Below are 19,968 nucleotides of genomic sequence, written 5' to 3'. Positions count from 1 at the left end.
CCCGTCTCAGTTCCCGTCCCGTCCCGCCCCTCCGCCAGCCCCGCGCCGCGCCCGCGTCCGGGGGCCCCGCGCCCCTCCTCCCGGCGCGTCGGCCCCGCTGACCTCAACGGCCGAGCTCGGGTCCCCGAACCCCGAGCGGGCGCACGCGTCCCCCCGCCCCGGCTCGCCTCCCCCGGCCCAGCGCCGAGAAGCCCCGGCGGGACGCTTCCTGCTTCGGCCCCACCTAGGTCGGCCCTCGCTCCTCTCCGCGTTTTCGGTCCTTTTCAGGTTTCTCCGTGGACTCCTTGTCCCGCTCGCTGCTCGGAAACCCAACTGTCCCACCTCAGCACCCACCCCACGCCCCGGACCTTACGGAAACCGCGTCCTCATTCGCATCCCTCACTGCCTCTCCACCGAAGCACCAGGGTCACGCGGCGTCTCTCCTGAGACAATCTAAGAAAGACCTAACCCTGAAAGGCCGGGGGACATATGGGGAGTGCGGGCTCCACCCCATAAAGAACAAAAAAATTCTGTGTCCCCCACCTGCTGCGTGAGGAAATAGGGGCCCGTCCAGTGCTCCCCTCTCCTCCTCTCCCACCGGCCTCTGGTCTAGAAGTGAGACCCGGGAACCACCGTCAATCCTGGGACAAGACCAGGAGAGCTAACGCACGATGGGGCCAGTGCCCGGGACATTGTTACCTGCCCGCAGCAGCATAAGGGTGCTTAATCAGAAAATAAAATGTAATTTTTTTTCTTTTCTATAAACCGTTGTATTTTTGAAGACAATGACAGGAAATGTTTTACCTCTCCAATTAGGGAGGTAAAATCTCCAGCAACAGAATTAAAAAATAATGTTAAACTGTATGGGCCAAAAATCATTGCACGTCGCATTATGAAGCAATCACCTGGATGGAGATATGTGACATTTTGAAGAAGGGCACTTTGAGCAACTTTCCCTCTAGACGCTGAGGCTCTAACTGTAGTCCGAGGTGCCTTTGGCATCCCAAAGCCTTTCCTCTTCTCCAATTTCAGTTGTCTGTTTTGTCCATCAAATGCAGAGGGATGGTCCTGAAGGGCATTAGACATGGGGCTCCGCCCAGCACGGCTCTGGCAGCCTCCCTGGAGCGGCAGACCTGGCTGGAGCCCAGGAGCGTCTTTCCACACCAGACTGGCCTGGCCGCGCACGTCTCACCAAAGTGCCGCGTGTCTGCACCACGAAGCTCCTTTTCCATGTCTAGGTCTTGCCCAGGAACGCTCGGGGTTGCTGATTATTGCACTCTTCCTCCCAGCTTAGTTTTAGTTAGAGTACAAAAGTAATCCAGCAGGTCCCCTCCGATTTGAATACATGTCCTCCCAGGGACATTTTACACTTTCTAGAAGGTGCTGTTCAATAGAACTCCTCCTTAGTGGGAATTTACCTGGGCTGTCCAATAAGGCAGCCCCTAGCCGTGCATGGTTATTGAGCACTTGGAATGCGGCTGGTGTGATTGAAGAACTGATTGCTCAACTATATTTAATGTATATTAACTTCGATTGAAGTGGCCTTGGAGGCCGGGAGCTGCCGTGCTGGACAGCACACCGTCAGGAAATCGTGCCACCTGGTCCCCCGACGCACCAGCACACTGTCCTGTGCGAGGCCCTGCCAGGCTTTATTTGGTTGGTGCCATTCATGTAGTTGCCCCACAAAGTCACTCAGTCTCACGGGGCACACATGACCCATTCATCAACTATTTTAACATTTTGGGAGAAAATGAACTTTACTTGTTCTTTGATTTAACAGATAGGTGTTAGAGATGAAGCATTGGACAAGGAGGAAGGCTCCGAACTTGGACATGTCAACAAGATACTTACCACTGCCTGTCATTAAGGTTACAGTGTGGCAGCAAAGTCAGACCCTGACTGCCACCCGACAAAACGTACCACAGTGGTGACCAATGACGTGAGGGACAATGCAGGCGAGTCCCCTGCGGGCGTTCGTATGAGCATCTGATTTGGTCTGGGAGTCGGGGGAGCCCCTTGGAGACAGTGAATCAAACGACAACATTGAAATGATCTTCTGTACTGACTGAGTGACACTGAGAAAGGTATTTAAATGATTCGAGCTTTAGATTTGTCATCTGTAAAGATCTTTTTGTAAGGATTTATTAGGATATACATAAGGGCTTGGCACAGTGTCTAGTTGATTGTAGGCGCTCGGGAAATATTAGTTCTTCTCATTTACCAATCTTTTTATTATAAAGAGGCTTTATAATAAAATCTTTTAGATTTAACCTAATTTTTGTGATATTTCACCCTTCATTTATTTAACACATATTTATTTATTAATATTGCTAGATACTATTCTAGAAAAACAGCAGTAAAACAGACAAGGACCTTGACTTCATGGGGGTTACCTTCTCCTGAGGAGAGATCATCCCCCTGTGTGTAGGCTGGGCTGTCAGTGTGTCGAAACAAATAGAGATTTAGTGGATATATACATGCATGGGAAGCCATAGTAAATTGATTATTCAGAGAAATTCTTTCGGGTAATTTTAGCAGAAAGCAGAAGGAAGTGAGGAAACTCTCCGTGAGGATGTCTGAGGGAAGGATTCCCAGGAAGAGGGAACAGCCACGCCAAGGCTTGAGAGACACGTGGTGAGTTGAGAACAGCAAAGAGGCCAGTGCGGCTTGGAAATGGGAGGGAGCTGGTGACTGGGGACCATTTAGGCCAGAGCCGTCCCACGGGATTGTGGTGTGAGCCACCCATGCAAGACATGGAATTAAAGATTTTTTTCGCCCTGGCTAGTGTAGCTCAGTGGATTGAGCACGGGCTTGCGAACTTGAGGATCGCGGTTTGATTCCCAGTCGGGGCACATGCCTGGGTTGCAGGCCGGTTCTCACTCAGCAGGGGACACATGAGAGGCAACCATACATTGATGTTTCTCTCCCTCTCTCCTTCCCTTCTCCTCTAAAAAATAAAGATAAATTTTTAAAAAAGAAAAGTTTTCTTATAGGCACATTTTTTAGTGTGAAATTAAATTTAATAATATATTTTATTCAATTCAACATAACCAAAAATTGTCATTCCAACAGATAGTCAATATAAATCATTAGTGAGAAAATTTGTGTTCTTTTCATTACTATGATGTGTTCCACCCATTGTATAACTAACACAGTACAACGCAATTCAGACAAGTTAGTTTTTTCATATTCTTTTAAAGATTTTATTTTCGGAGAGAAGGGAAGGGATGGAGAAAGACATATGATGTACAAGTTGTGGGCCTGATAAGGAATCAAACTGAAAATCCTCACATCACAGGCCGGTTTGCAATCCACTGACCCACAGCAGCCAGAGCAGACAAGCCCCTTTCACATGCTGGTGGACACGCAGAACAGTGCCTCCCACAGGGCACCGGGAGCATTCTGAGCCTTGAGGACAATTGTAAAGAAGTTAGCTTTTATTCTGAGCAATGATGAAGGTCTTGAGCACGGTGGTGATGGGGCTTTATTTGCTTTACAAGGACCACTCTAGAGCCTGTGGGATGAAAAGACTGGACGGAGAGAAGAGTGGGAGCAGAATAGGCATTTCAAACGCAATTGAAGGGGCCCCTGCGGAATAGAAGAAAAGCCAAATATGGTGTCCTCCTTCCCACACAGCGTCTTCCTCGTTTGTAATAAGTAGAGCATTGGGAAAGTTTTTTTTCTCTGAGTTTAATTTTATATTATTGAGACTCCTCTACTATTTATTTGGTATTTCCAAAAGCCCAGTGAAGTAATTTCCTCATATTTCAATTTTGAAAATTCCATGAGTTTTGGGGTAGGTAATTTTCTGGGAAACTTCTACCGAGCACTGTTTTTTATTAAAACAAAGACTAAAGCAATACATTCCAGGGAGAATTTAAGAAAACATTTTTATTTGGAGAAAAGGGGTGTAAATAGACAAATTTACACAGAAACTCTTTATCATTGAAGAAAATAAATATACTAAATGTAGACTGAACTACAGCTGGTCTGTGCACTATGTAGCTAATTCCAGGATCACTGGCTAAAACTATTCCATAGGATCACTGCTCTTGTCTAAACCAGAAAGTTTCAATCGTTATTCTTTTGAACCACCTGATAAATTGTGTATGAAGCACTTCAGTGGATTTTGAGAAAAACTATAAAACAAAAACTTCTTAAAATTGTAAGAGTTTCTGGTGAAAAGTGTACAACTGATTCCCTGTCCTCTCTGAATCCTTGAGCGATTTCGGACTTGCCCACACGTGACTCCCGCAGCACAGGGGTCACTGGCCACCTGCTGGGAGCTGAGGCTGTGAGGACGGAGGGATCATCTGACTCCCTGGGGAGCAGAGCTCTCACGGGGGCTGTGTCCCTGGCCTTGGGACGACGTTCATGTCACCCACCTGAAACCAGTCTGACACACTTAGGCCTATTCACCAGACTGCTTTGAAGGCACTACACTGAGTGTTGGAATTGATTGGGAAGAATTAGCAATAACTTTACAATTACAGAAAAGGGTACAAAAGAATTTAAATGGAAGGATGTCATCATTTGATCCATTATGAGAGTAAAAGGTAAATATTTAACTATGGGGCTCAGCACATGCTGCTGTCACGAGGTGCAAGCAGGTCTAGGCTAGTCCTGCCGCTCAGATTAGTACTTCACGGTCAGGTTTGGAAAGTTGTTTTTTCTTGACGGATAAGGGCTGTGCTGATTTCCTTTGAGTGTAGCAATTGTGGCATCTAGTGGTTAATAATCATAATGTAATTCAGTTTGTTCCTAAAGGATAAGTTGTGTTATAAAATATTTTAGACGTTGTAGAACGTTGTAATCACAGAGACATAATAAGATAAGCACTTAAGTGTATATTTCCTCAGAAATAAGCACATGAAGAGATGATAGAAGTTCACACACTGAAATAGGAACGGGGAATTATTTAGAGCACGTGGTAAGACTATGTCAGTTGTAGACTCTCATACTAACCTACCTTCAGTTAATCAACATACATGAAGATGTTGTAGTTAATTTTTTATACTGACCGGATACTTGATGCTATGGGGGAAGTATTTCTTTTTTAGTTATGATAATGTTATTGTGAATATGCTCTTTAAAAGACCTATAAAAAGGGTATGGCTTTTCAGAAAAAAACCTAGCGAAATGTTCAGAGATTAACTGGGCCGACACTGGAATTCCCGTGACATGAAACTGTTGGTGGTGTCAGGTGGGTGTGACGCAGGCCGGGCCAGTGGCCCGGGTTGTGGCGGCTGTCTGGTGGGGGCTTGGCACTTGGCAGCTCTGAGGTTCTCCATAATGAAGAGTTTAAGGAACATATTGTATTTAAGCTCAGCACACATGCAGTTTTTACTGCCTGCAGATTTGTCGGACTGTGAGATGGACCACATGTTCACACTCCCAGTGTGACAATGAGACCCCCACTGTACCTTCCGAAAGGATCAAGAGGAGACCCCGTCCGAATTAAAACAACCAGTTCTTCCATCCTCCTGGGCTCTGAGGAGTGAGTCTCTCAGACATAACTGAGATGCCCAATCAAGCTTTTACAAATAAAGAGGCACTATTTACAATGTGGGGCTTTTTTTTTCTTTTTAAGTCGCAATAGTTTATCATTAAACAGGAAGTGGCAAAATCATCAGAGAGTGCCTAATCACCCATCTGAATTTATTCTAACAAGATTTTTAATTTTAATTTTCTCCTTTCACTACTCTCCTAAATATTAATAAGCTCCAATTCTGTATTTTCTTTTAGAAAAGTTAAGATACATGTGTTATCTCCCCCTTTTCTTTAATTTTCAACCTCTGTTAATTTCTCAACTCTATTTCTGTCCTACAGATCACTGCTGTTGAAAAGAACTGTAATAATCACACATGTAATCATAATGTTTCTAACAGCTACATTTAAAAAATAAAAATGAGTAGAATTAATGTTCATAGTATATTTTATTTTATTTTATTTTATTTTATTTTATTTTATTTTATTCAATATATCCAATTCTGACCATTCTTAAAGCTCACTTTTGAATAACAAAGGGACAACCGGATTTCAGGATATTTATAAGATTTATTGTGCTGTGTCCGTGTGTATCAATATACAAATATTTCCCATACTGATACATACAAATATGATATGTATGTATATGTGTACATGTGTATACATTTGAGAACGATAGTCTAAGAAACCTCTTCTTTCATCTGTTTTCTCTCCCAGAAACCACTCAGTTTTTTTAGAGGGGCAATCAGGCATTAGGATGTCTTGCTGCTGGTGGAACTCCAGGTCTAATCGTTTGGGATGGCATGACAGTGGCAGTCCTGGAATTTGCATTTGGAAACTTCGGCAGGTTTATAGGTGCATCACAGCCTCCATCCTTTCAGATGCATGCCTGCTGCATTCTGGGAGGCCAGTGGCCAGCCTGCCTTTGCATGCGCTGGGAATGGCAGGGATGAATCTTCTGAGACAAACGGGATTTAAATCATTCAGGTGTTTCTGCTTCTAATTCGTACCATGTCACAAATTAGTGTCTCTAACAAATTTGGGAGCATACTTTTCATTTCTACAAAAACAGACTGAAGGACAGCACATTGTTATAGGGCTCAAACCATTAGGTATTATTGCACCAAAGAATGAATGTCTCAGTTAACGAATTCTAGACTTGGAGTGTCACAATGTTTAGTGAGGAGAAAAGGTAACATTGTCACAGCAACCAAGTAGAAGGTACAATTATCTGCCCTTTGAGGCCAATGGGAGCTCTAGGAACAGACAGAATGCAACCTCCAAATAAAATGGTGAACTAATTGAAAAGGTAAATTGGCTCCTATACTGGAAACAAGTGGTCATTGTTTGGCAATTGCTATGAGAATTGGGCTCAAGATGGAAACTATGGGTGGGGGGAGAGGATCTTTTCTGTCACTGGGCCCCTGTGGCCTCATCTCCGCGTCTTCACAGGGCAGAAAGAGGACTAGAAGATGAGCTTCGAGAGAAGGACAGGAGCACATGGCAGCCTCATTGCTAACCAATTTCTCCGCAGTGCTTTCTGCTTTCATCTCCCCACCAGCCACAGAGATTCAAAAGGACATGTGGCTGAGGGCCACCCAAGAAGGAATTGAGGGGTACAGTGCTGCGTTCTGAAGGCCTTCTTAGACTTCTGCTTACCACACTCTCCATCCTACACCACACTTTTTTCCCCACAGTGTACCTCCCCTGTCTACTTTCACAGAAAGCGGATAGGAATAGCAACAGTACCATCTAAATCGGATTAAAATTAAATTTAGGTTCTAGTATTAGAACCTACCAGCACAGAATTGGGACTCTGGGACATGGGACAGCCATCAGAGTCAGATCAAATATTACAGGCATCTAGGACCCAAATGGCCCTGACACCTTACAAGTAGTTACAACTTTGTCCCCGACGTCGAGTTTCTCAAAGTGGAATTCTCAGCACTCCCATAAATATTTCTAATGTTTTCATGTATGTAACTATTGACCGTACCTCTAGATTTTTTCTGAATCAGAATTCCTGAAGGTGGGGCAAGAATCCATATTTATAACAAGACACATGAACAATTCTTAAACATACTAAAGTTTGTAACCTACTGTTCAAAATTTCCCTCATAACCGGGATAATTCAAAGTCCTAGGAACAGACATTAAACAATTAACAACAAAAAACCAAAATTATTATACCCTTTTTCCTGACATTACCCCCCTTTAAAAAACATGGATAGCTAAGATTCTAGGTTCTCCGGCCTAAAATGAGAAAAGAATCTTTACTCACTTGCTGTTTGCAAATTGAATGTATGTACATTTCTCTTCATCTTGGTTTCTCTCTGTCTTCAGACAAGAATTTGAGAGAAGCAGTTTATTTGAACACAACCCCAGGGAATGCTGGTAGAAGAATGGAAACCTGAGAAGCAAGACAGGAAAGGAAGGCAACCAGTGAAGGGTGAACTGTGAGTCAGTTACCACTACAGATAGAGTTCAATGCCACTTGGGAAACTCCTATAGTCAGAGCAGACTATGGATGGACCTCAGGCCTATCCTGTGGGAAAAGCCAAGCTATTGGTTGTATTTACACTATACCTTGTGTGAGTTGCTGATTAAGGGCTGCTCCTGGGGGACACTAATGCCCAGACTTCCAGGCTGCCCCTTGCAGGCTCAGAAAAGGTCCTTCTGCAAAGATTCAGAGAGGCTGGTAGTTGGAAGAGGGACCACAGGTGGAACTCTTATGGAGAGAGGGAGGTGCTGTGGGCAGGACTCTGGCAGCCTCCACTCCAACTCACAAGTTAAAAGCAACGTGTGTATCTCTGTGTCTATGGGTATGTTTCTGTTTTGCTGCTTATTTTGTTTCTTAGATTTCACATATAAGTGAACTCGTCTCATATTTGCCTTGTGCTGTCTGGCTTACTTCACTCAGCACGATACCTTCTAGGTCATCCATGTTGCTGCAGGTGGCAAGATTTCATTCCTTTTTCAGTTAACATTCCATCGTATATATGTACCACTTCTTCTTTATCCATTTATCTAGTGATGGACACTTAAGTTGCTTCCATATCTTGACTATTGTATATAATACTGGAATAACTGTATGCATATAATAAGCCTTTTCGATTTAGTATTTGGGGTTTCTTTGGATAAATACACAGAAGTGGAGTTGCTGAGTCCTTCTTTGTCTCTTGTTATGGCCTTCGTTCTAAAGACTATTTTTTCTGGTGTAAATACTGCTACTCCAGCTTGATTGTTTGCATTTCCATGAAGTCTCTTTTTCCATCCCTTTACTTTTGGACTGTGTCTTCGAATTGGAAGTGAATGTCTTGTAGACAGTATAGGTATGGGTCTTGTTTTGTTAGCCATTCAGTTAGCCTATGTCTTTCAGTCGAAGCGTTGCATTTAAATTAATTGTCGATAGATATATATTTCTTGTCATTTTAGTATACCTATTTTTATCTTTTTCTTCTTTTTGAAGAAGAATACCATTTAACATTTCTTGTAATGGACTTCTTTAGCTTTTTCTGGTCTGGGAAGCTCTTCATATGTCCTTCAATTCTAAATGCTTTGCTGAGGAGTGAAATCTTGGTTGTAGGCCTTGCTTTTCATCACTTTGAATATTTCTTGACAATCCTTTCTGACATGAAATGTTTCTTTTGAGAAATCAGTTGACAGTTTTATGGGAGCTCCCTTGTAGGTAATTGCTTTTCTCTTGCTGCTTTTAAGATTCTCTCTTTGTCTTTAGTCTTTGCCATTTTAATTACAAAATGTATTGGTGTTTGGGTTCATCTTGTTTGGGACTCTTTGCACTATCTGGACTTGTATGTCTACCTTTTACCAGGTTAGAAAAACTTTTCATCATTAATTTTTCAAATAGGTTTTCAATTTCTTACTCTCTGTCTTCTCCTTCCAGCCCCCCCATGAGGCAAATATTAGTACACTTGAAGTTGTTACAGAACCTTAAACATTTTTTTCTTTATGTTTTTCTGATTGGGTGTTTTCTGCTTTCTTATATTACAAATTGCTGCTGTGACTTCTTTATTTCTGTTAATGTATCTCTCATTTTTTACTTTTTTTTTGTCTTTCTTCATGCTATTGAAGTTCTCACTAAGTTCCTTGAACATTGTTTTGAACTCTGGTACCCAGCTTTCCTTTAGTTCTTTTTCTAGAGATTTCTCTTATTTTTTCATTTGGGACCTTTCTTTGTCTCCTCTTTTTGGATGATTCCCTGTGTATTAGGTAAAGTTGATATGTCTCCCAGTCTTGGTAGAGTGGCCTTATGTAGTAGGTGCCCTATAGCTTTCAGGGGCATAGCCTCCCCCGTCACCCAGGAAGGTTGCTCTAAGTGTGCCCCTGTGTGAGCTCTGTGCACCTATTGTAGTTAAGCCTTGATTGCTGTTGGCTCATCACTGTTAGACATTTATCCTTAGGCCAATTGAATGCAAGCACTGGCTGCAACTATAGAAGAGTAACTGCTGTGCAGGGGTTGAACCCACCCACAAGAACTCCCCTCTACAGGGCTTTAGTACCTGGCAAGTTACCCCTTATGTGTGTTGCTTGTGGAGGTGGCTGTTTACAATCCAGCATTGTATGAAGCTTTGCACCATGTCCACTGGCTCTGAGCCCTCCCAGGACATGTCAGCTACCACCTGTGCCCTGCCCAGGGCCACACAGCATGAGCTAAAAAGTGATCTGCAGATGGCTGCCACCTGTGCTTGGACATGCCTGGGAGGGGCCCAGATGAGAACTGGGACTGGCTGACACCAGAGCAATGCCTCAAGTTACTTAACAAGGAACATGAGCCAAAGCATGAGCAAGAGAGGCCTTTTTTTTACAGAAGACCTATTAGAATTGGCTTAGGTAGGCCCATAAGTTGGGTGGGGTGAGGTCAGGTCTCAGGGAATTACTACAGCAGGGTGAGCAGTGGAGGCCAGCTTGATGCGGACTCAGATGGTATCTATCTGCTGGCTCTGCGTGGGGAGGGCTCAGAAAGGAACAGTGGTCTCTGCCGGCCCTTCGTCTGCAAGCGTCTTTAAGGGTCATTTTCTTTTTGGTTTGGCTTCACCCATTGTTTAGGGTCTTCTAATATTTACATCTGGGCTTCTTTTCTCCTTAGGTTTTTATTAATAGCCCAGCAGTGTCAGACATCAAGAGACCCACTACGCAGGTCACATTTTTCTCTGGCTGCTGCCACAGTCTCTGGGACCCTTCCACAGGGACTCGATCCTGCTCAGCGTTTCTTCACCTGTAAGAAGAGGGATCCTTGGGTGATTACAGCCCAAAGCTCAAGTTCAGCTCACTGCCATTTTTTGGGCGACATCCAAATTAAGAGGGATTTTTACATTTTAAATTGTTATATTTTAAACATTATATAAGTACCTCCATGATATCCTCACTATTGCCTCTTGGCTTGCAAAGCCTGAAATGTTTAGTATTTGGTCCTTTCAAAAAAGAGTTCACTGACCCCTGGGCAACATCAGGGATTTTCATACTATTTTCAGTAACAGAACATCCAAAAAGAAAAAAAAAATATGTCTTATACTAAACTACTTTGCTTAAAATAAACAAATGCATGTTTACTTCAATTCATTTAAAATTGTTAATAATTGGCCCTGGCTGGTAGCTCAGTGGATTGAGCACGGGCCTGCGAACCAAAGGACCACGGTTTGATTCCCAACCAGGGCACATGCCTGGGTTGCAGGCCAGTTCCCAGTAGGGGATACACAAGAAGCAACCGTACATTGATATTTCTCTTCCTCTCTCCTTCCCTTCCCCTCTAAAAATAAATAAATAAAATCTTTTAAAAAAAATAAAATAATAATTGCTCACTAAAACATTCAAACAAACAGGAACAGTGAGGCTGCTTTGATGAACATGACAGGTTGAAAGAATAGTGACAGTTTTGACATTGGGGATTGTAGATGACAATCACAGCCCTAGAGAAGATTCAGCCACTATTCGTTCTCATGGATTTTTGTTTTTGCTAAATGATTTCAAAAACATTAAAATTCTGTTTAAATAGATACATTGTTATAAGTAGTAGCAATTTTTAACAGTTTGCCTCTCAATCTCAGGACACTGAAATTAAACTAATCCAAAATTTAAGGGAGTAGACCATTTGAATTGTACTTACAATATCAAAAGTCACCTGCCCATCAAAAATAGCAATCGGACAAGGACACCAGCACTGTCATATTGGGAAGCTGTGTCTGCATCTGAACGCTGTGGGTGTTCTCTGAACACTGACAGCTGTGCCCTGAGGAGCAGGCGCGGGGCAGATGAGCTCGTTGCCACAATTGGGGGTGAGTGGACACAAGTGAGCTTGAGTTTTAAAGAGTGTGCAGGTGGGGAGCAAGGGGCGGGGGAGGATGGGATGGGAGAAATAGACAAAAAAATGTACTTGAAAAATAACTAAATAAAATTAATTTAAATAAAATAAATAAATAAATAAAAGAAAATACTTTTAATATTAAAAAAATAAAATAAAGAGTGTGCAGAACAACCCCTTCCTTGTTCCTGGGGTCCCTAACAAAATGCTCCAGTATGCACACAAGCACGACCATGGAAGCAGTTCAAGCAACAGCAAGGTAACCTGAAACCACAGTGAGGTTAATGTCTCTGAAAACTGAAGTTACATTTTTAAGAGATTAGGAAATAAGCTGAAAATTGGGTTGAAGAAAAATTGCTCTTCAAAATCCCTGACTTGCCCATAAACTTGATTCGACACGGCCTTGGATATTGATCCCGTGCAATGTATTTTGTGCCACTTATATTTGAGGGCTGCTGAGCAACTGTAAGAAGAAGAATACATTCAAATGCATGGGCGTTCTGCCTTCAGCATAACCCACCACACCCTTGCAGTGATGAGGGAGCAGTGGAGAATTCTAAAACACCCCTGTTTTCGGGGTTTAGCTGCTGTTGAAATACCTTAAAAGCTTTGCGGGTGGTTGTGTGAATCACGGGAGTTAAACAAGATGAACACTCCCGGCAGAAGGTCTGGATCACAGAACGTGCTTGATAAGTATTTCCTGTATTTGAATATGATTCTTAAATACATGCATATATTTCAATAAGTGATCAGATTTTTCTCTACAGGTGTGTGTGTGTACAGGAAGCTCCAAGTTTGGAGTAAGACTAAAGCTACCTCCATTTTAACACTTTCAGTGTTAAAAACACACACAAACACAGACAGAGATGTTTATATAAAGAAAGAGTTGAGCCCTTGCTCTGGTCTTTCTGAGGTGGCATTTGCTCTATTAATTCCAGGGATGATCTTATCTTGACTCCTATTTTTTCACTCAACAAAGATTTAGTAAGCGCACCTCTAGGTGGCACTGTTCTAGATGCTGTGATTTCATCATTAAATAAAGCCAACCAAGTTCCTTGCCCTTGTTCCCGGGAGATGGCGCACTAGCTGGTGGTGGACAGTAAAATAAACCACAACATTAAACTGCACAGTATTTTAAGATGGTGAGAACAATCTATGAAACGTTAGTCAGGGAAGACGGGGTAGGGCCTTAGAGACAAGGAGGCAACTTTTAAATTTGGTGATCAGGAAGGGTCTCATTCAGAGGTGGCACTTGAACAAATGCTTGAAGAGGTGAGGACCAGAACAGAGTGATGTCAGTGGAGCAGGCCTGCTGGCAGCTCGGAGCATGCGCGCTGCTTCAGGAGCAGTGTGGGAGGTAGGGTGGCTAAGGGGTGAGAGCCAGGGAGATGCGGGAGCGGAGGAGGTTAGCAGGGCCAGGGCACCCACAGCACCCTTTGGCCAGGGTGAGGCTTTCGTCCAGACGGGAATGGGAAGACATTGCTGGCCTGGTGTGGGCGAGTGCTTTGACCTCCCAAGTTTTAACGCACATCCTGCCAGAATAGGCCTCTCAGAGTCACACCTGATGTGAAAGTGAGGATCTCCAACTGAGGGTTTTTTAAATTATTATTTATTTATTTTATTTTTATTTTTTAATATATTTTATTGATTATGCCATTACAGTTGTTCTATTTCCCCCCTTCATTCCCCTCCACCCTGCACACCTCCTCCCCCACCTTTCCCCCCCTTTAGTTTATGACCACGTGTCTTAAGTTCTTTAGATTCTATATTTCCCATACTATTCTTGCCCTCCCCCCTATCTATTTTCTACCTACCATCTATGCTACTTATTGTCTGTACCTTCTCCCTCTTTCTCCTTCTCCTACTCCCCTGTTGCTAACCCTCCATGTAACGCACCCATTTGGTATCTCTTCACAATACAGCACTTTTGGGGGCACTTTCTGTTTTTCGTTGTGGTGTTAAAAGTAGCAAAAATAAAAACAAGAACAACACACCCACTCTTTTTAAGCAGAATTCCAACCCAACATTTCTGGAAACCACCTTCAAGACCCTCTGTGGACCCACAAGGCAGAGGCTGACGACCTCTGAGTTAAATGAGCTGAAGTCCCTCCAGGTGCTAGCAGTCTCTCTGCCACCCATTGCTGGGAGGCTGCACAAGGGGCCTGACTTCCCTTTTCTAGCGGAAGGCATTTCTCTCTGACCTTGCTAATCTGTTTCCCAGCAGTTCTTAGGTATGTTTATGCTGCATTTCCTGCTTTTCCTAGTGACTTGTCCCTTCACCTGGCTGCTGTGTGGGGTCCTGCCAGCCTCCATATGGGCAGCGCTGCCCACTTGCTGCAGCCCAGACCCATTGCATTAGCCAGACTTCAAGGCCACTAGAGGTGACGAGATTTGGGGTCATGTAATAGGTCTTTTCAGAGGTAATGCCGTCTGAGATTCAAGCTGCAGATCTTGGTTAGATATGAATAACAGGACAATATTTTTGAGATTATAGTTGGTACTTACCTTCTGTGTCTCTCCCTCCTATTTCATGCTGGGAGCCAGGCTGTCTGTATGGGTTTCCCTGCTCCTGGACTTTTTAAAGAACTGGATGCAGAGAACATGAGGGGACAGCAGCTCCCCCTATCTTTGCCCAAGTGTTACCTCTTGAGATGACACTTCTAAAACCTGTGAGCAGGACGGAGACTGGCAGATCCCCTAGAGTCCCTCTGGTAGTGGCCCTTCAGGGAGCCCAAACTATTACACAACAGACCTGGGGTGGGATGAACAATATACCATTACCAAATGGACCCACCCTTGTGCTCCAGGGGGTCCCCCACCCCATACTAGGTTCGCCTGGCCCACCGCCAGGGAAAGACATCTCTCAATGCCAGAGATTGGTGAAAAGGGAGGGTATTATATATTTAAAGAGTTATACAAACTTAAGAGTAATGACATAATGTCTTCACTGTGATCCCAAAGTCCTTTAGAACACCCACAAATGCACAGCGCTTCCTTCTCCCTCTGCCCAGTCCATGGTACTGTATCTCTGGAAAAGAAGTGGAAGTCCATGGTTCTTCTCTGCCCAAGCCACATGGTCCCAAAAAGACCCCGCCTGGCTGCTGTGCCTGGGTTTAAATCCCAGCACCAATCTTCCTCTGCCACACCATTTCCCACTCCTCCCACAACTTGCCACAGCTGCCAGCATTCCTGTATCCTTCCAGCTTTACTGGGCTGCCATAGTAAGTCTGGGCAGGTGTGGCCCTGTGGTGTGGAGCCAATCATATCCAAGCTCTCACGCAGGCTCTCTAACCAGGGGGAGTTGCCTCCAAGTTATATCACGGGTTGAAGTCACCCCCATCCCGCTGGTTCAAAGCATGGCCATAACTGTTTAACATATCTATGGAACCAGGTGAAAGTTATAGATATGTTAAATGACTGTTCTAGAGGTTATCTGCAAAACCGTTGCTATGTAAAACAGCTCTCAATGGCCCTGCTCCATTTGAACCATCCCCCAGCTCAGACTTGTGGGGGTGAGGACATTCTATATATTTTTTTTCTAATATTCCCTGGACATCATGTTTTAGACCTGTTTGGGGCCCCTTTTGACAACACCCTATTATAAAACCATAGCCACAGAAGTTCCAGCCTCTACAAGGACCTGGCGCACACAGGAAAAGGGAGGTGGACAGCCACTTGACCTGAAGGGACTGTGCTGGAGCAATGATGGATGTATCAGCACAAACATCTGCTACCATAACCTCAGCTGCATCCCAGATATTCGAGGCTGCACGTACCCTAGGATCTTAGATAAGCAAGGTGTGGGGGGCAGTGCATATCCCAGCTGTGTCTTAAGTGTCATATCTTGCTATTCACAGCAAATGGAGGCCTGGGGATGGACCGAGTTGGCTTTGAAAAGGGAAAGAAATGTGGCACGGGGTGTATATTGAGTATGTACAATAGATTAAGATTTACACCACATGTAGTCCCCCCTCCATTAGTCAATAATGACCTTTAAACATATTAAAAAATGGTATCCTTTCCCCAATGACAGAACATTAACCAGGTACGTGTTGTTGCTTCAAATTCTTGTAATTTCAAAACTCTTTCATTAAAAACAGTTCTTAGCAATCCTATTTATTCAACTAAAAAATGTCGATAAAACTGACTTTCATCCAATAGAAATTTCCCCTCTTTGATTTTATACCCTCGGGAAATGGCAAGTAAATTATGCGATGCATAGAACATTAAAACATTTTTTAAAAGATCAATGATCACCACACACTGAAGGACTAGATCACACAAATGTCTAATTTTACCCATTTAAGTATATTTAATCTTTTGAAAATTGATGCTGGTCATCAGAGGCAGTCAGAGGATGAAGAGGATGAAGCCACGAAGAGGGCCAGTGATGGGCCCTCGGTGAGACAGGTGACTGAACCCAGCGATGTTTGCAGGCCACTCTGAGACCTTATGCCATGTCTCGTAAGCGAGTTCACGATACATTTCTGACACCAATAGAACTTTCACCAAAAGATTAAGTGTGCTTTGAAGTCAGACCACATGTAATCAAAGCCCAGCTCTTTCTCTCCCTTGCCAGCTTTGTGACCTTGGACAAGGTCCAGGGGCCCTTTGTGCTCAGCCTCTTCCTCTGTAATACAGGCACGTAGCAGTGCCCGCCTCCCCGTGGGGAGGGATAACTGTGTATGGGTACTACTGTGCAGTAGTACCCCTGGCCCTGGGTAAGTGCTCCGAAAATGCAAGCTAGCACACTCACAAACAGTGGGCACACTGAGAATAAGTTATCTGGTTAAGTAGAGAAGCGCTGAAACAACCAAGTCACAGTAAGACACCGAACAACACTAAAGCGAAACGAAGCAAAGGTGGGGAAAATACGGCGCACTGACCTGAAATGGAGCTCCAAGAAAGGTGGGGAAACTCTTAGTAAAAAATAGGAACCTAAAAAAGCAAAGACATAAATTTTTTATTTGATGACACCAGCAGCACAAAATCCATGAATCAAAACTTGCCAACCAGTGGCCCAGACATTCTATTTATGTTATTTTTAAAATGGAATCTTTGATTTTGGCGCTAAAACAAACACTCTATGGATAGCACCAGCCAGTACATATTCTCAACTGGCAGAATGTTTGTCAGCCATTTCAGGACCGTAGCTGTAAATCTCGCTGAATTTTTTCCCTAGTATGTTAACAGAATTATATGAAACTTGAATGTTAAGTTTCCAGTTTCCTGAGAATTTTATACACATAAGGCAGACATTTCTACAGACATGTCGTAACAGGTATTTCATGGAATGCAGTTCCAGTCTGAGGTTTTAGTTAGGGTTTGAGGCAAGTAAAATAATATTAAAAAATATTCTATATTGAAATTGGAAAATAAAGTATATGGCAGCAATTATATTAAAATGAAGATTTATATTACCATTTTATTGTTTCCTTTTAAATGTATCTAGTCAATTCCTGGGCTTGAATCAAAATGTAGGAATGGCAACTGAATGAAAATATTACCATGTAAGAAAATAGAACAACTCATGACCTTTCTGACTATAACAAGAACTTTTTCATTGCCTAAAACTTATAAACGTATCCATCTATTCCGTACACATTGGGTTTTTATTAAATCTTAAGATAAATGTTATTACTTTTTCACTAAACTGAATTTAGCTCTGAAATGAAAGAATTAGCAACATACAGTCTCAGTAAAGTACTGCAAATTGCATACTTTTACATAAAATAAATGAGCAAACCTATTTAAATATTATTATAGAAAATGATTTCTTATTACATCCACATTTCCACATAATTTAAAAATATTTAAACAGTATAATTCCTACATTTCCCATTTGGACCTCTATGTCTCCGAAACATCCGTGACTTAGATTATATACAATCATGTGCCTGTAGCTTCAATCGTCAAGCTCTTTCATGTAAACAGATATATCATGGTATTAAATTCACACACATACTCTACAGATGTCGAAAGAATGTGAGGATCATTTCCTAAACTATCCACAAGGAGACACAGGCAGTGAATGGGGAGGGGAATTTTAACAATAGCTCATTATCTTTTGTTTTGAACAGTGTCTTCCTATTAAAACCTCCACTGCATTAATATTCTCTTCATTCCAAATGAAACTTCCTACAGGGCTCTTCCTCCCTGGCACTTTCTTCTTCCAGGTAAACTCCAGGTACAGAAAACACTTTGCCGTCCTTGAGGCTGGGGGTAGGGTTTCCTAGGATTGTCCTGGGCCGTCCTTGTACTAGCCTTTGCCTTGGGGGGCGGTAAAAGCACCTTTGATCTTTCTAATCGCTCCACCCTGTTATCCCCCCACAGTGGGGAGGACTCAGCCGGCTGGTGGTCTACCAGGACTCTGAAGAGAGAGCAAGGTGAAAGCAACTGTTTGCCACTTTCTGCAGAACCTGTCTCATAGATGTTCCCATGACTGAACATCTTCCCAGGCACCAGCCTGGGAAAGGGCAGTCAAGACACAGGGCACAGGACACAGACTGTCTGTGTCCCCCTTTCCTCAGGTCCAGGTCACTCAGGGCAGTCTCTCTCTCCTCTCTGTATGAGGTCTGCCCTTAGCCTACTCTGTTTTGTTCTATCCTTGGCCGTAATAAAACTTTACAATCCAATCAACAAAGCTTGGCCCCAGATCTTCTCATGAAATTCTCTTCTCAACACAGCCCATCTCTCACACCTATTTTTATGTTACTCACTCACAAATCCCATTCTGCACACCACATGCTAAATGTTGACTCTGTCTACCTCTGGGCACCCTTCGGCAACAATCACAGTCTCTGCTGAAGAAACGTGATGCGTGTGGTGGAAGGAAGAAAGAAAAGAAATTTTTAAAGGATAAAAATGCACAACTGCATTTCAAAATCTATTCTTTACTCTTCAATTAGAACAAGCCAACACTTCCTTTATTCAGACATAGTGAACAGTCACACCTGCATTGCTATGCTCAACGACAATGTCAAGTTAAATGTGTTTAAACATCACGTATATTTCTGGAGGAGTATAGAAATAATGTTAATTGTAATACAAATTTAACCAAACAAAAAAAAGGGAGGAGAGAGGGCGCACATGGAGGATGCACATGTGAGAGATGCTATAGAAATCTGACATTCTATTTATTTTATTTTTAAAATGGAATCTTTGATTTTGGCGCTAAAACAAACACTCTGGATAGTGCCAGCCAGTAGATATTCTCAACTGGCAGAATGTTTGTCAGCCATTTCAGGACTGTAGCTGTAAATCTTCCTGAATCTTCCAAAGCTTTGCAAATATACCCCCATCTAGGGGATTCTCTTCGAGCGCCACCCCCTCCTTCTCTTTACTGTTGTACATAAACTGTGTGTAAGAGTTGTCTGCAGGTGATACAATAGTCAACTGGGACCATGACTGAATTTGAAGAGTAATTAACTGGCAGAGAACTGGAGAGTGACTGCCTGAGACGAATTCCATGCATGAAAGGGGGCCACGCACTGAACCCGACAGGGCTGGGGAGACCCGTGTGGTGGCCTTACAAACTCAGAGCCCCAAAGCAGCCTCACAGGGTGATGGTCTGAATATAAAAATTTCCAGCTTTAAAGCAGATCATGGCGAGCAGTTAAGTCCTGGGCCTGTAGCGTCTTCAACAAGTCAGTCTGTACTATAATGGAGGCTGTCTATTGTCTTTGCAGTGTGGAGGAAAACAGACCTTTGGAATGTCAGAGTAATCTCCTCCTCCAGAGCCCCCAAGGCAGGAGACCACAGAACACTCATTGTCATCTTGGTCCCCATACCACCCTTCTGTCTGGTAAATGTTAAAGGTTAACCATCCTGTACACACCAGTGTAAAATAAATGTCTCTCCACTTTATTTTTTCATCCAATCCTAGAGATTCCTCCACTTTGCTTCCTTTCCCTTCCCTAATCTACCTCCCGTGGATGTCATGTAACACCCCCGACCCCCTTTAAATCTCCTCCTCTGATTCTAATGTATAAAAGAAGCTGCAAAACTGCAATTATCCAGAGTAATTCCTCAATCCATTGAGATTTTGCTTCCCAACAGTGGTCGCTTTGGCTGAAATGAATGCAAACATTCTCCACAGGTTTGGACATTTCTTATGTCCAATGAATGCAAGGCTGTTGGAATTTTGCTCCATCATATTTGGGGAAAAGAAAACATTTCCATTTG

The sequence above is a fragment of the Artibeus jamaicensis genome, unplaced genomic scaffold (assembly GCF_021234435.1).
Source record: "Artibeus jamaicensis isolate MK-2021 breed Jamaican fruit bat unplaced genomic scaffold, CSHL_Jam_final contig_786, whole genome shotgun sequence".
Lineage (NCBI taxonomy): Eukaryota > Metazoa > Chordata > Mammalia > Chiroptera > Phyllostomidae > Artibeus > Artibeus jamaicensis.
Note: the sequence above shows the minus strand (reverse complement) of the source record.